Source organism: Candoia aspera, chromosome 3 (assembly GCF_035149785.1).
Source record: "Candoia aspera isolate rCanAsp1 chromosome 3, rCanAsp1.hap2, whole genome shotgun sequence".
Lineage (NCBI taxonomy): Eukaryota > Metazoa > Chordata > Lepidosauria > Squamata > Boidae > Candoia > Candoia aspera.
The window spans coordinates 104,266,650-104,281,471 of NC_086155.1; the positions used below are offsets into that span (position 1 = coordinate 104,266,650).

Here is a 14,822-nt window from a genome sequence, read left to right on the forward strand (position 1 = left end):
CAAAGAACAGGTAGTAACTGTGGCTGGGAAGGCCCTTGCACAAATCCATCTACTATGTGAGCTGCACTGGTTGCCAATGGGCTTCTGAATGCAATTCAAGTTGCTAGTGGTAACCTATAAAGCCCTTAATGGGACAGCACACAAGTATTTGTGGAATTGCTTGTCTCCAATTATTTCTGCTCATTTGACATGCTCTGGGTCTCATCAATTAAGCATCTTATGGAACTCAAGAAGCATGTCTTCTCTGTTGCTGCACCTGCTTTATGGATAACATTCCCCAAGAAATTGGGATGGCCTCATCCCTGCAGGTTTGTAGAAATGCCTTGAAGAACTGGTTCTTCCCTCAGGCACTGGGACAGGATGTTGTGTGAGCCTGTTTTTAATGTTTTGAATATTACAATATGTAATCATGTTTTGCAACAGTTACATTCAATGTTCTTCATAGATTGTGGGATTCCAGATTTTGGGGATATAATTAAAAATCATTGATGTCTTTGACCCTCAACTTCCTTCCAGGAACCTGGTTCACCATGGTAATAATAGGAATGTTAGATAAGTTTTTTATGAACTAAACACTCAATTAATTCAGCAAAAGCTTTTTCTCTGGATTTATTTGAAACCTGAAGGAATGTATTTAAACAGTTGGCTGTCATCTTTTCTATCCCGGAGATGTTATAAATCTGAAGGATTTTGGTGCCCATGTTATGGGTATGTCCATTCTTTTTAAACTTTATGCAGATTGTCATTAATTAAAACAACAGGTAATCTTTAGAACGAACACGATAATGAAAAGTAGGGGGGAAAAGATGTATATAAAGTGAATGGGAAATCTCCATTTATTTAGGCAAGACATTGGAGGGCCTTTCCTCTCCCACATGGCAACTAATACACATATCCCAAACACCTGAGCAAACAGAAAAATCTACAATGACTTCAAATGTTAGCATGTATACTATGGATGACCATAGCCTCTTCCATTTGGCTACAGACAACAAAAGCTTTGGCCTTTTTGGAACCTTAGACTCCAGAAAGTCAGGGAAGGGTTTTGCTTGAGCAAAACCAGGAGAGATTACCAGTCCCTCCTTTTCTGTTTAAAAGACCTTTGTCCTGAGACAGAAAAAAAGCTGGGAGATAAAAAAGGAAGGAGAACACCTGGGAGGGGAAAAAGGACACATGGAGAGGAGAGAGAGAGAAATTGCTGAAAGATTTAAACAAGACAGAATCCGGAAATAACTACATAGTTTTGGTAAGTTAGTTCTAGGAAAAACAGAGAGCTAAGAAATGCTGAAGCAGAAAGGAGCCACAGTAAGAGCTAGACTACCTTCCCTGGGCCTGAAAATGAGGAAGCTTGCTGAATCAGAGCCAAGAAAATCTTCAGGGAGCAGAGACTGAGTAGAGATGCATCATCCCTCTGAGGTAGGCCAGGTCAGAAAACACACACAAAAATAATTGGAACCCACTTTATTGTTATTGTTGCAACAGAATCTTGAAAGCTTGACAGGAAACAGGAACTCTAGTTGGACATTCTGGGGGCCATAGTAAGAGCAGAGCTCTGTATCTGAGATAAGGCCCTGAACTGTGATCCAAAAATCCAAAAGTCAACAGCAGCTAAGAAGAAGTGTTCCTAAAACTGTGATTGAAATAGAAATCTATGGGAGTCAGGGATTAGCCAGGACCCAGCTAGCTAGAGAAGCAAACTACGGGAAATCCCTCCTCTCTAAGATGAAAGTTCTAGTTAAGAATTTCCAGTCAGATTTCTTTGTTTTACACTACACTAGTCTGCTGCATAGTCTCTGATATTTTGAATATATCTGCTCGTTCATGGAATTATCTCTGATTTTTCTATTGTCTCCTGCCCATCCAGGTCCATGACTAGTCTTTCCCTGACATGCTATGGGAGATTGATGTTTACAGTGCTATTTGTGATATTATTACCACTAAATGCTTTATGCTTCAACAGTAATTATTTGGTCATTTGACTGTATAAAGCTGAAGTTTCCTCTTTAATATTTTTTTAATAAAAATGAGTTTTAAATTGTAAGTTCAAAATGAGACAAGACAGCTGTTCTCTGACTACATACCTCAAAGCTACAGCACCAGGAAATGACACTACAGGGTTTGTTTTCCTTTGTCATTGCTGTTACTATTACAAGTATCATCACCAGCATTATGTCCAATTTGCTGGTGAATAAGCTGCTGTTTTTAGGGGAAGTAGCCAGATTAATGCAGTTCCTTTTTCCAGAGGTAGGGTCAAGAGACTTCAGCAAAGGATCATTACCTTGCATGGTGCTGGAGCCTGAGCTCCTCAATGATGCCATGAGCTAAACCGTGAAGGGCCACCCAAGACGGGAAGCTCATGACAGAGAGGTCAGACTAAATGCGATCCCTGGGGAAGGTAATGGCAACCCACCCCAGTATTCTTGCCGTGAAAACTCAATGGATCAGTACAACCAGAGATATGTCGGTATACCATCAGAAGATGAGACCCCCAGGTCGGAAGATGGCCAAAATGCTACTGGGGAGGAACAGAGGATGAGTTCAACTAGCCCCAGACGTGATGACGCAGCTAGCTTAAAGCCGAAAGGACGGCTAGCAGCCGATGGTGCTGGTGGTGAACGGTGAATCCGATGTTCTAAGGATCAACACACCATTGGAACCTGGAATGTAAGATCTATGAGCCAGGGCAAATTGGATGTGGTTATTGGTGAGATGTCAAGATTAAAGATAGACATTCTGGGCATCAGTGAACTGAAATGGACTGGAATGGGCCACTTCACATCAAATGACCACCAGATCTACTACTGTGGACAAGAGGACCACAGAAGAAATGGAGCAGCCTTCATAATTAGTAGTAAAGTGGCTAAAGCAGTGCTTGGATACAATCCAAAAAACGATAGAATGATCTCAATTCGAATTCAGGGCAAGCCATCTAACATCACAGTGATCCAAATATACGCCCCAACCACAGACGCTGAAGAAGCTGAAGTAGAGCAGTTCTGTGAGGATCTGCTGCACCTACTGGACAACACGCCTAAAAGAGAAGTTATTTTCATCACGGGAGACTGGAATGCTAAGGTAGGCAGTCAAATGACACCTGGAATTACAGGTAAGCATGGCCTGGGAGAACAAAACGAAGCAGGACATAGGCTGATAGAATTTTGCCAAGACAATTCACTCTGCATAACACACACTCTCTTCCAACAACCTAAGAGACGGCTTTATACATGGACTTCACCAGATGGACAACACCGAAATCAGATTGCCATCTTTGGCTGCAAAGGATTTAGTCAGACATCTACACAGTCAGTAAAAACAAGACCTGGAGCTGACTGTAGTTCAGATCACGAACTTCTTATTGCACAACTTAGGATCAGACTAAAGAGATTAGGGAAGACCCACAGATCAGCTAGATATGAGCTCACTAATATCCCTAAGGAATATGCAGTGGAGGTGAAGAATCCATTTAAGGGACTGGACTTAGTAGGTAGGGTCCCGGAAGAACTCTGGACAGAAGGCCGCAACATTGTTCAGGAGGCGGCAACAAAATACATCCCAAAGAAAGAGAAAACCAAGAAGGCAAAGTGGCTGTCTGCTGAGACGCTAGAAGTAGCCCAAGAAAGAAGGAAAGCAAAAGGCAACAGCGATAGGGGGAGATATGCCCAATTAAATGCAAAATTCCAGAGGTTAGCCAGAAGAAATAAGGAATTACTTTTAAACAAGCAATGCGCGGAAGTGGAAGAAGACAATAGAATAGGAAGGACAAGAGACCTCTTCCAGAGAATTAGAAACATTGGAGGTAAATTCCAGGCAAAAATGGGTATGATCAAAAACAAAGATGGCAAGGACCTAACAGAAGAAGAAGAGATCGAGAAAAGGTGGCAAGAATACATGGAAGACTTGTATAGGAAGGATAACAATATCGGGGATAGCTTTGATGGTGTGGTCAGTGAGCTAGAGCCAGACATCCTGAAGAGTGAGGTTGAATGGGCCTTAAGAAGCATTGCTAATAACAAGGCAGCAGGAGACGACGGCATCCCAGCTGAACTGTTCAAAATCTTGTGAGATGATGCTGTCAAGGTAATGCATGCTATATGCCAGCAAATTTGGAAAACACAAGAATGGCCATCAGATTAGAAAAAATCAACTTATATCCCCATACCAAAAAAGGGAAACACCAAAGAATGTTCAAACTATCGAACAGTGGCACTCATTTCACATGCCAGCACGGTAATGCTCAAGATCCTGCAAGGTAGACTTCAGCAATTCATGGAGCAAGAATTGCCAGATGTACAAGCTGGGTTTAGAAAAGGCAGAGGATCTAGGGACCAAATTGCCAATATCTGCTGGATAATGGAAAAAGCCAGGGAGTTTCAGAAAAACGTCTATTTCTGTTTTATTGACTATTCTAAAGCCTTTGACTGTGTGGACCATAACAAATTGTGGCAAGTTCTTAGCGGTATGGGGATACCAAGTCATCTTGTCTGCCTCCTGAAGAATCTGTATAACGACCAAGTAGCAACAGTAAGAACAGACCACAGAACAACGGACTGGTTTAAGATTGGGAAAGGAGTACGGCAGGGCTGTATACTCTCACCCTACCTATTCAACTTGTATGCAGAACACATCATGCAACATGCTGGGCTTCAGGAATCCAAGGCTGGAGTTAAAATCTCTGGAAGAAACATTAACAATCTCAGATATGCAGATGATACCACTTTGATGGCTGAAAGCGAAGAGGAACTGAGGAGCCTTATGATGAAGGTGAAAGAAGAAAATGCAAAAGCTGGCTTGTAGCTAAACCTCAAAAAAAAACCAAGATTATGGCAACCAGCTTGATTGATAACTGGCAAATAGAGGGAGAAAATGTAGAAGCAGTGAAAGACTTTGTATTCCTAGGTGCGAAGATTACTGCAGATGCTGACTGCAGTCAGGAAATCAGAAGATGCTTAATCCTTGGGAGAAGAGCAATGACAAATCTCAATAAAATAGTCAAGAGCAGAGACATCACACTGACAACAAAGGTCCGCATCGTTAAAGCAATGGTGTTCCCCGTAGTAACATATGGCTGCGAGAGCTGGACCATAAGGAAGGCTGAGAGAAGGAAGATAGATGCTTTGGAACTGTGGTGTTGGAGGAAAATTCTGAGAGTGCCTTGGACTGCAAGAAGATCAAACCAGTCCATCCTCCAGGAAATAAAGCCAGACTGCTCACTTGAGGGAATGATATTAAAGGCAAAACTGAAATACTTTGGCCACATAATGAGAAGACAGGACACCCTGGAGAAGATGATGAAGCTGGGGAGAATGGAAAGCAAAAGGAAGAGGGGCCGACCAAGGGCAAGGTGGATGGATGATATTCTAGAGGTGACGGACTCGTCCCTGGGGGAGCTGGGGGTGTTGACGACCGACAGGAAGCTCTGGCGTGGGCTGGTCCATGAAGTCATGAAGAGTCGGAAGCGACTAAAGGAATAAACAACAAACAACAAGGGTCAAGAGAATTGGTTGGGAGCAGCAAGACTTCCTGCCACCATAAACATTCACTTTTCTTCAGGCCATTCTTTACAACATCTCACAAAAATATTATACTCAAAACTACTATAAAACTAGTTAGTAGGAAAATAATAGAAAACTGATTAAAAATAGAAGGGAAGGGGGAAGGGGGAAGGGGGAAGGGGAGACTATACATGCTGGGACTTCCAGTGTGGAACTGCCAACAGACCTAGCCTCCATAAAACCTAATTCTTTCATATGTCACTGTGAGACCAGAACCCACAGCCTCCAATTGATGTGGCAATCCTCCTGCTATACTATTTTCCTAACCCCCAAAACATCTTTCCAACTGGACTTCAAAACAATGGACTGCATCACATATTCAAGAACACTGTAAACTAACATGTTTTTAGATTTGACTGTATTTCAGTATACGGCAGCTTCTGGCTGAGCTTGTCTGGTCTGTGAAGCCTAGCAGGACTGGTTGTAGTTAGTACTTGGATAGTAGAGTATCTGGGAATCCCAGGCCTGCAGAACAGACTGGAAAGTCAAAAAAACATCCTGGAAGACAACAATGGCAAAAGAGTTCCATTCTGTTACTAAAAAAATTTCATGGATATGTTCATAAAGTCATCTGGAGTATCACTCAGTGAAAACTTTTTAAGATTTGCCTGGAAATGACAAAATTCTCTACATAAACTGTTAAAAGATATCTCAGTAGCCACAGATTTTTGTATTTCTACAGTCAGAAATCAGCAGGAGTCTGGTAATATATTTTCTAACTAACAAATTTTATTAAAAGGTATAAGCTTTCATGAGCTGCAGCTCACTTCATCAGATGCATAGAGTGGCTAGACTAATATATGATTTAAATTGGGGTGGGGAGGGTGAAGGGTGGGGGAAGGGAGAGGAAGACAGTTTGGTTATTCAGATGCAGGTTATGCAAGGAACAGATTACAAATACCTTATCAATTAACGATTATAACGTGCTAAAAATATTGTGTTTGTTTAGACTTTCTGAGATTGCCTGAACCTTTTTGATGTATTTCTTGCTTAATGGTGCTTTTAAAGTCCCATTTTCCCAAAACAATCACTGTGAGATCTGCCATAGAGTTTCCTGGGAGGTAGAAATGCTCTCATTTTACTTTGTCCCTGTTTTGAGTCCTGATGTCAAACTTGAGTGCTGATGTCAAACTGATTCTTTTGCCCAAAGTTTGTCCCATTTGTCTACACAGAATCCAGAGGAGCACTACTACCAGATAGCATATATCACATTAGAGCAAGAGCACGTAAAGACATTTCTAATATTGTGTATTTGTTGGGGCTTATGATGGTGCAGTTGGTGTAGATATGAGGGCAAAGTAGGCATCTGGATTTGTTTGCCTCCTAACCAATTCCTCACCCTTTGGAATGCTTTAGTGCCTGCTTACTGTCTTGTACACACTGAAAGCAATGTGACTGCACCACAGCCTGGGGCTGGGAGCCACAGGTGCACTATACAAACAGCTTACTGTCTTGAAATCCCTTTGTCTCCAATCTCTCCGCTCTGCAAGGTGGGGGAGAGAAAAAGCAAGCAATTTCTGTAGGTAATCTCTCCTTTGCCTGACCCTTTCCCACTGCCAGCACAATTGCATTGCTTTCGATGTGTAGAAGAGTGAAGAACTTACTCTCTTGAAATATCTTCCTCTCCAATCTCTCTGTTCTGGGCAGGGGGGGTCAGGCAAATGAGAGATTGTCTACAAAAATTGCTTGCTTCCCCCCATACACACACATAGCAGAGAGACTGGAGAGGAAGAGATTTCAAGAGAGTACTTTAAGCAGTTTGCATAGTGTGTCCACAGCTCCCAGCCCCACATAATTGCATTGCTTTCTATGTGTAGAAGAGTAAACAGCTTATTCTCTTGCAATCCCTTTCTCTCCAATCTCTCTGCTCTGCAAAGGGTGAAGAAAAGAAAAAAACCACAGGTCAGGCACAGGATAATGAGTACTGACTGTAATGGCGATCATGTGAATGAGGGACACTACAAAGGTTGTAAATGGTCATAAATTGACCATAGTTATTTTTTTAGAACTGTCATAACTTCAAACGACCACTGAACAAATGGTCAGTAAGTGAAGACTACCTGTAGACCAAATGGACTGACCAGAAACATACTGGGATTATGCCATGGATCCATCTGGTCCAAAGCCCTACCAATTGCCAATCAAGATCCCAAGTTGTGTGGTATCTCAGTATGTTTATGTACACTAACCTTGATCGTTTTTGCATATGATTAAAGTTAAAAAATAATTTTTACAAGTTTTCTATTTTTTAAAGTAATTTGATTTATTCTTGTCAGATTACCTCTCTCCAAAGAAATGTGGGAGCTGATTTCCTGAAAATCAGCTCGCACAGTCATGCTACAGATCTGGGAAGTGACTATAATGTTTATTTCATTTTAACTGTTATTTGCCAGTAAGCATACAGGCGGAAGGATCCATATCTATCTCACATACATGCCATATGCGACATTACTTGCTACAGTAAAGAGAGTACCAATCAGTTTTGGCATATTTTGGCCCCAGGTGCAATCAAAGACCAGTTTTACCCCATGTATGCTAACACTATACTATGCAAGCTACGTTTTTGAGCTTGCAAGCAACATACTACTGTCCATATCTTATCAACTCAGAAATATATGAAGTGTGTGTATTAACACATACTTAGGGTGCACAACAGAGAACCCATGCTAAATTAAAATAACAGATAGAAATACCTTAGTAAATAATGTATATATAGGTTGTTCAGAAAATCCAACTATGGCTTTAGAAAGAGGAAACACTTTTTTAAAAAATTAGATGATAAAAAAGAACGTTGCCTGGGATAATCACTGCAAGAAAATAAAATTTCTCTAGCAAGTTCAATTAGATTGCTCATTACAGATCAGGAAAGAGTCCAACAAGATATCAATATGGTTAATATGCAAAAGTCAATGAATCTAAGGGTGTATTCATATCATATCATATCTAACCAAAAAATGGCTAAGTGGTGAATACTGTATGCCCTCCTGAGTGCCTGGCTCCTCACACTCATGGCTAGGGTGGTGCCGATTGCAAACCAAATTTCCAAGTGTCCAAAATGTTAAATGTTTTGAATACAAGATGATGATATTTCAGGCCTAAGGCAAACCACTGTACATATCCATGATTTTAAAAACTGCTGTATAAAAACATTACAGATCATGGAAAGTTCCTACCAATCTCTAGCCTTCTTCCCAACTTGAGTCCAGGACAAGATCATTGCCCAAATCATCCCTACTATGCTCTCCAGCTGCTAAACAGGGAGAAAAATTAGATAATTATCACTAGGGAATGATGCAATACTTCCTTGGCAAACAAATTTATTGAAGCTTGGCTATGGGAAGAAAGTCCCTAACAATTTTAACAAAGCTCTGACTGGGTACCTATTTTTCATTTTACAAAGAAATCCCTGGTTATTTTAGAAGCAGAAATTCAACTCAAAATGTTAAGGTGATATTCAAGCAATACAATTAACTCCCATCATCAAGGACAATACAGCATATTCCAGCCAAAATAAAAGTAGTGCTAAACAGGAATTAAGAAAATCAGTCACAATTCATTATGTAAATGTAGAATTTTTCAATACTGTCTCTGCTTAATTTTTTTCTTCTTTCCTCAGAGTGCACTGTCTACAAAAATCAACTCGATTTTAACTTTAGACAGAAACATTTCCAGCCTTTTAACAGGAGACAGCCACAAAAGCAGAAGTTCATAGTTTTTTTTTAAAAAAGCCCTAATTGTTCCTTTAAGACTTCTAAAAATTAGTCAGTGTTAATGTGGGGCATTATACTGATACCACAGGAGAATGAGGAAATGATGATTGATAGTGCCTCATGACAGTCCTACAATGCCATCTACTTGTTGACATTGCAAATTAGAGATGAGACTGATGCTTGCTTGGATTTGTACCACAAAATCCTCTATACAGAACACTTTTTAATTTTCAGCAAACCCAGAGCCACTACCACATTTCCAGAAATACATTTTATTAATGGTTCCTAAATTTGCCTGGCCTACAGCTTTCTGCAAATTAACACTACTGAGTGATTTCAAAAATATTTTGACTTATCTGTCCTATTATTTTGTCTCTGTTTATTCAGCATTCATATTCTTCCTCAGTCATCATCTCCTATCAAAAATGTTTGAATTAGCAAGTAGCCAATTACTTCTTTTCCTTACTTTGCATCCAGGGCAACATTTCTCATTATATTCTGTAACAACAATTCTATGGGGTACTTTCTCCCCAACCATTCAGAATTTTCTGAGAGAAATAAAGATTTGCTGGCAGTTTGATACAACAGATAATAGATTTAGATTTCCAAATGGCTCTTGACAGAATGACAGAATTCACCATCATCCAATGAAATAAATTAACCAATTGAACACATGCAAATGAATAACTCTTCATACCACATGAAATTCACTGCCCCAAAATATGGTGTGAATTAGACAAACATGGAAAATAGGTTTACCAACAGCTATTAAGCAAGACTATTACAAGGAATCTTCATGTTCAAACACAGGATGCAACAACAGATGCCACCTGCTACCTCTCAACATTACTGCCCATCCTATGGGACATAGGGAAAGATCCTGCCTTAGTTTCTGTGAGTATACTGCCCATATGTATTTCTACTTTCCCTCAGAGGAAGTATTGGTGGGCAAGACGGCTCTCACTATCATGTTAATGTGTTCACAAAAAGTAAAGTAGGAGGAAAGCCCATGCCAATATTTTAAAGAACTTAAGAATTCACTTCAGCTGTACTTTCTTTGTGATCATCTTGGAGACCTGTATTTGGTCACTGAAAGAAATAGGATGTTAAACTATACTGACTCTGAGCCTGTTCTAATGTGGTTCTTTTGCTGAAACAGACTTAAATGTAATGGGACTTAAAAGTAAGACCCTTGGAGAGAAAACCTTACCTTACTTTTTATGTTATTTTGCACAAGTGTACGTGAGCAATCAGATCTGTGTCAAATACTTACGGGAACGCATAAAAATATTCAGTATCTGTACTTCAACCTAGTTCTTGTAAATAATAAAATTATTACCAAAAGAACTCCCCTCTGAATAACTCACTCATTTTTTTCATCCTTATATATCTCATATAGTTTAAACTCAGTATCCCTCTGGCAGTCAAATAACCTTAGTTCATTCTGGATTTCTGCAATATAATGACCTGAAACAAGAGGTGGAAAGGGGGCACTTCTCTAATACAGGGACCTAAGCCATAACCGAGCTTCTTCCCTTTAAACCAGGAAGAAGCTGTGACAGTCCAGGCCGAACTGCAGTGGAATGGGGTGCGGAAAGGGGACGGCGAAAGAACGAACAAGAGATACAAACTCCGAATCAGACTAGTAGAAAACAGCCCTCAGCGCGTTACCCCCTTCTGAACCCGAGGAACCGAAAGCCGGAAATCCTGTCAAGTTTCTCTCGCTTTCCCTATAAGCCCCGATTGGGTTTTAGCTGGAGAGCTCTCCACAATTGGAGAGCCGCCTGACAGACGGACCGAGCCGCCTCACCTGTTCTATCGCCGCCTCCGTTCCTTCCTCCTCCTTCCTGGCGGCGACTGAGGTTGTCGGCTCATCCCGCAAGCCTTCGGGATTGAGCGCTGCGGTGATGCGGAGGCCCCCAAAGTCGTGTTAGCGGCAAGGCCGCCCACAGCCCGGCGCCATTACCGGTCAACAACTGACACACAAGCGCCGGGGTGGGAGCTTGAGAGTAGCAGCGGCGCGCGGTAGGGCGGGAGCTGCCGTTGGAAATCTCGCGATATATCCTAAGAGAAGTCATCGACCTCCCAAAAATGGCTAAATCAATTGCCAAGTCGCCTGTCACCTGCTATGCGCGCCGGACATCTTGAGTGTGCTAAAGCTATATACTCCGCCTATCGCACCAGCTAAGTAGGCAGATATAAAATGTGGAAAATCTTATAAGCCGATTTATGGGTAGGATTAGGGGAACGTTAAGTATTCACTGAAAGAAACGCCTACTTCCATAAATACATATTTCTGCGCTTAATTGACGAGACGCTATTCTTCCTGGCAGCCAGTGTTTCCTTAAAAAAAAATGACATTGAATGTGTCAAAGTTAAATCAGTGGGATACATCTCGGAGTAAGAATTGCTATAAAAGTCGTACAACATGATCATCAAATCTTTGATTAAAAAAAGTTCCATTGAATCTTCTGGGACGTGTTTTCTGTGAAAGGAATTATGATTGTAATTAGGCTGACATATTCCTCTAAAGTATCACCGAATTCAGGAATTTATGCCAGTAATGGGCATAGGTATGTTGCCCTCCAAGAGGAAATTGTGGTGCTGCTATATTCAGTGTAATCCTATAAATATTTACTCAGAAGTAAATAACATGAAATTCCATTAAGGCTTACACCTAGGTACCTAGCTTCAGCACTCAGGCTGAATGTACATATCAGGGTAACGGTAATAAGGTTGTTCTGGCTGAATGATCCATACAGTGTTTCAAAGTCTCTTCCAATAATAATGAGTCGGAGGTTCATTTATACTAAATGTCTTTATTAGCTAACAACTCGCACATACCACCTCCTGTTCTAACTACTTGTTGAATAAAACAAACTACTCCAGGGCCAAAGGCCATACTTCCCAGCAGAGGGTGTGCCTCCTCAGTCTCAGTCCTTCCTCTGTGTTACCAACTTTGTCCTCCTGACTCTACCACTTAGTTCCACCTATTGATACATACAGTATAATCTTAGCTACTGTTTGTCAATGTCCATGTGCATAGCCGCTGGGATGATAGCTCGGTTTCCTCTAAAGAGGATGCCATCTTGTACACTGAGCTCCTCCCTCATGGAAAAATATGGTGTAGCTTCCACTGGCAGCTGATGCTTGTTCTCTGGCCAGCCAGCAAGGACAATTTGTTTAACAGTCTGCAGCTCCACATCCTGGGCTGTGTGTTCCTGTATTGCTTGTAGGCATGGCCATGAAATAGAATCAATAAATATGCTGCAGTATCTACCTATGTCCTTTTCTACCAAGCCCTCTTCACTAGGCTCTGGTAAATATGCTCTGCTCAAGGTATTTGCCACTACGAAGCAGTGGGGTATGTTTCTTTTGTCCCAATATTCCCCACCACGTGGACATCATGTTCCACGGATCCTAAACTGAGGGTTAGGACATCCTCATAGTCCTCTGCCTCAACCCCATCATCCTGTATTGTTCTCACCACCAGTCTGTATGGTCTCTTCACCCCCTTGCACTGGCTTTGGAAATGATAATATTTGCCACATCCCTTTCATTTCTGTCCATATGCTGGGCATTGTTCTTTTTTCTTTTCATGGCATTTTCCACAGTATATGCATTGGATCCTCGGTAATTGGCCCGGATGTTGACTGTCCTGCTCCTTGTAGGGGCCGGACTGGTGGTGGACCACATGCACTTGCGCCTCATGTATGCCTTCCAGTGTCCTGAGCCTGTCCTTTGCTGCTTCTGCTGCTCTCCCCAGTTCCAAACACTGAGCCAATGTCAGATCAGGCTCCCGCAACAGTCTTTCCCGGAGATGCAAATCTGTAGTCCCACAGACAATTCTATCTCTGATAAGGGAGTGTCTGATCACCCCAAAATTACAGGTTGCCGCCAGAGTCCTTAATGCAGTAACATAGGCATCTAGCCTTTCCTCAGTACCCTGCTGTCTCATAAAGAACTGGTAGTGTTCCATTGTTTCATATTGTTTGAGTACACAGTAGTCCTCCAGACCCTGTAAGAGCTGCTGCAACGTGCTGGTAGGACCAAACCCGAGTGAGCTGCAGATTTCCTGCCCTTTTTTGCCAATGAAGGGGACGCGGTGGCGCTGTGGGTTAAACCACTGAGCTGTCGATCGGAAGGTCGGCGGTTCGAAATCGCGCGGCGGGGTGAGCTCCTGTTGTTAATCCCAGCTCCTGCTCACCTAGCAGTTCGAAAACATGCAAATGTGAGTAGATCAATAGGTACCGCTTCGGCGGGAAGGTAACGGCGTTCCGAGTCGTCATGCTGGCCACATGACCCGGAAGTGTCTATGACAACGCCGGCTCCGAGGCTTAGAAACGGAGATGAGCACCGCCCCCTAGAGTCGGATTCGACTGGACTTTACGTCAAGGGAAACCTTTACCTTTACTTTTGCCAATGAAGTAATGTAGGAGTTTTACCTCCCTCTCATCTTCATCTGTAAAGGCACTGTCCCGGTACAGTGCTAACTCCTCTTTCCAATGCTGCCACACCTGAGCAAGGTTGGGAGCACCGAAAGCCAGTGGCGCAGGTGTCTGCAAGCGACGCTCCATGCTTCCTGAAGTTGTTTCTTTGTTTGGGGCATGCCGCTGTGCTAATCACCCAAAGTGGGTTCAGTTGTTAACTTCTGATGCCATGTTTCAAAGTCTCTTCCAATAATAATGAGTCGGAGGTTCATTTATACTAAATGTATTAGCTAACAACTCCCACATACAGCCTCCTGTTCTAACTACTTGTTGAATAAAACGAACTACTTCCAGGGCCAAAGGCCGTACTTCCCAGCAAAGGCTGTGCCTCCTCAATCTCAGTCCTTCCTCTGTGTTACCAACTTTGTCCTCCTGACTCTACCACTTAGTTCCACCTATTGATACATACAGTATAATCTTAGCTACTGTTTGTCAATCATGCTTTATAGCAGAGTTACTTCCACCAGTTGTAGGGACACAGTATATTGAGGGCTGCATTCTAAGAGTGCTTAAAAAGTACATTTAGTTTTACCTGCAATGTGCACAGACATGGATCCCCTCCATATTTACTTTGCAGCAAAATGTCTAAAGGTAGCTACAGTTGATTTGTGCTGGTGAAAGATGTCACTTTACACCAAGCACCTCAACAGACTCTAAGCAATTAACACACACTTTTGCACCTCTAGTTATTGGCTTAACGTACTATGTGAGCATGGTTATTGAATAAGCCATCGCTTAGTAAATTTGAACCTAATCTAATTTAGTACATTTACATGCTACTTTCTTGTGGGTGGCACACAACTTCAGGATGGCAGCTGTCCAGTGTTAGAAAAAGATTCAGCTGTTTTAAAGCATTGCAGACAAGTGCTTTTCTAGAATCAAATTGGAAGTGCTGCACAAATCCTGATATATAATGCCCCCTTCCATGTTTATTATCATTAAAACTCTAATATAAATTAGGCTGACAGTGGCTGAGTCACACATCATGCATGTACATGTGCACTTGAGGAGAGCCAAAGACCACTTTCAGCCAGATTCCCAAACACAGGTGAGGTTAGAGCAAATATAAA

The 14,822-nt window shown here is 41.8% G+C and overlaps 1 protein-coding gene across 2 annotated transcripts in view; it reads right to left on the minus strand.

The window, feature by feature from the left end:
* CEP350 (centrosomal protein 350) overlaps window positions 1-11,227 on the minus strand; it is a 100,050-nt gene extending 88,823 nt beyond the window's left edge. For both annotated transcript variants that reach the window (XM_063298461.1, XM_063298460.1), the window contains exon 1: window positions 11,073-11,227. The gene's annotated coding sequence lies outside the window, so the exon portion shown is untranslated. The remainder of the gene's footprint in view (window positions 1-11,072) is intronic.
* Between the last annotated feature and the right edge of the window lie 3,595 nt (window positions 11,228-14,822).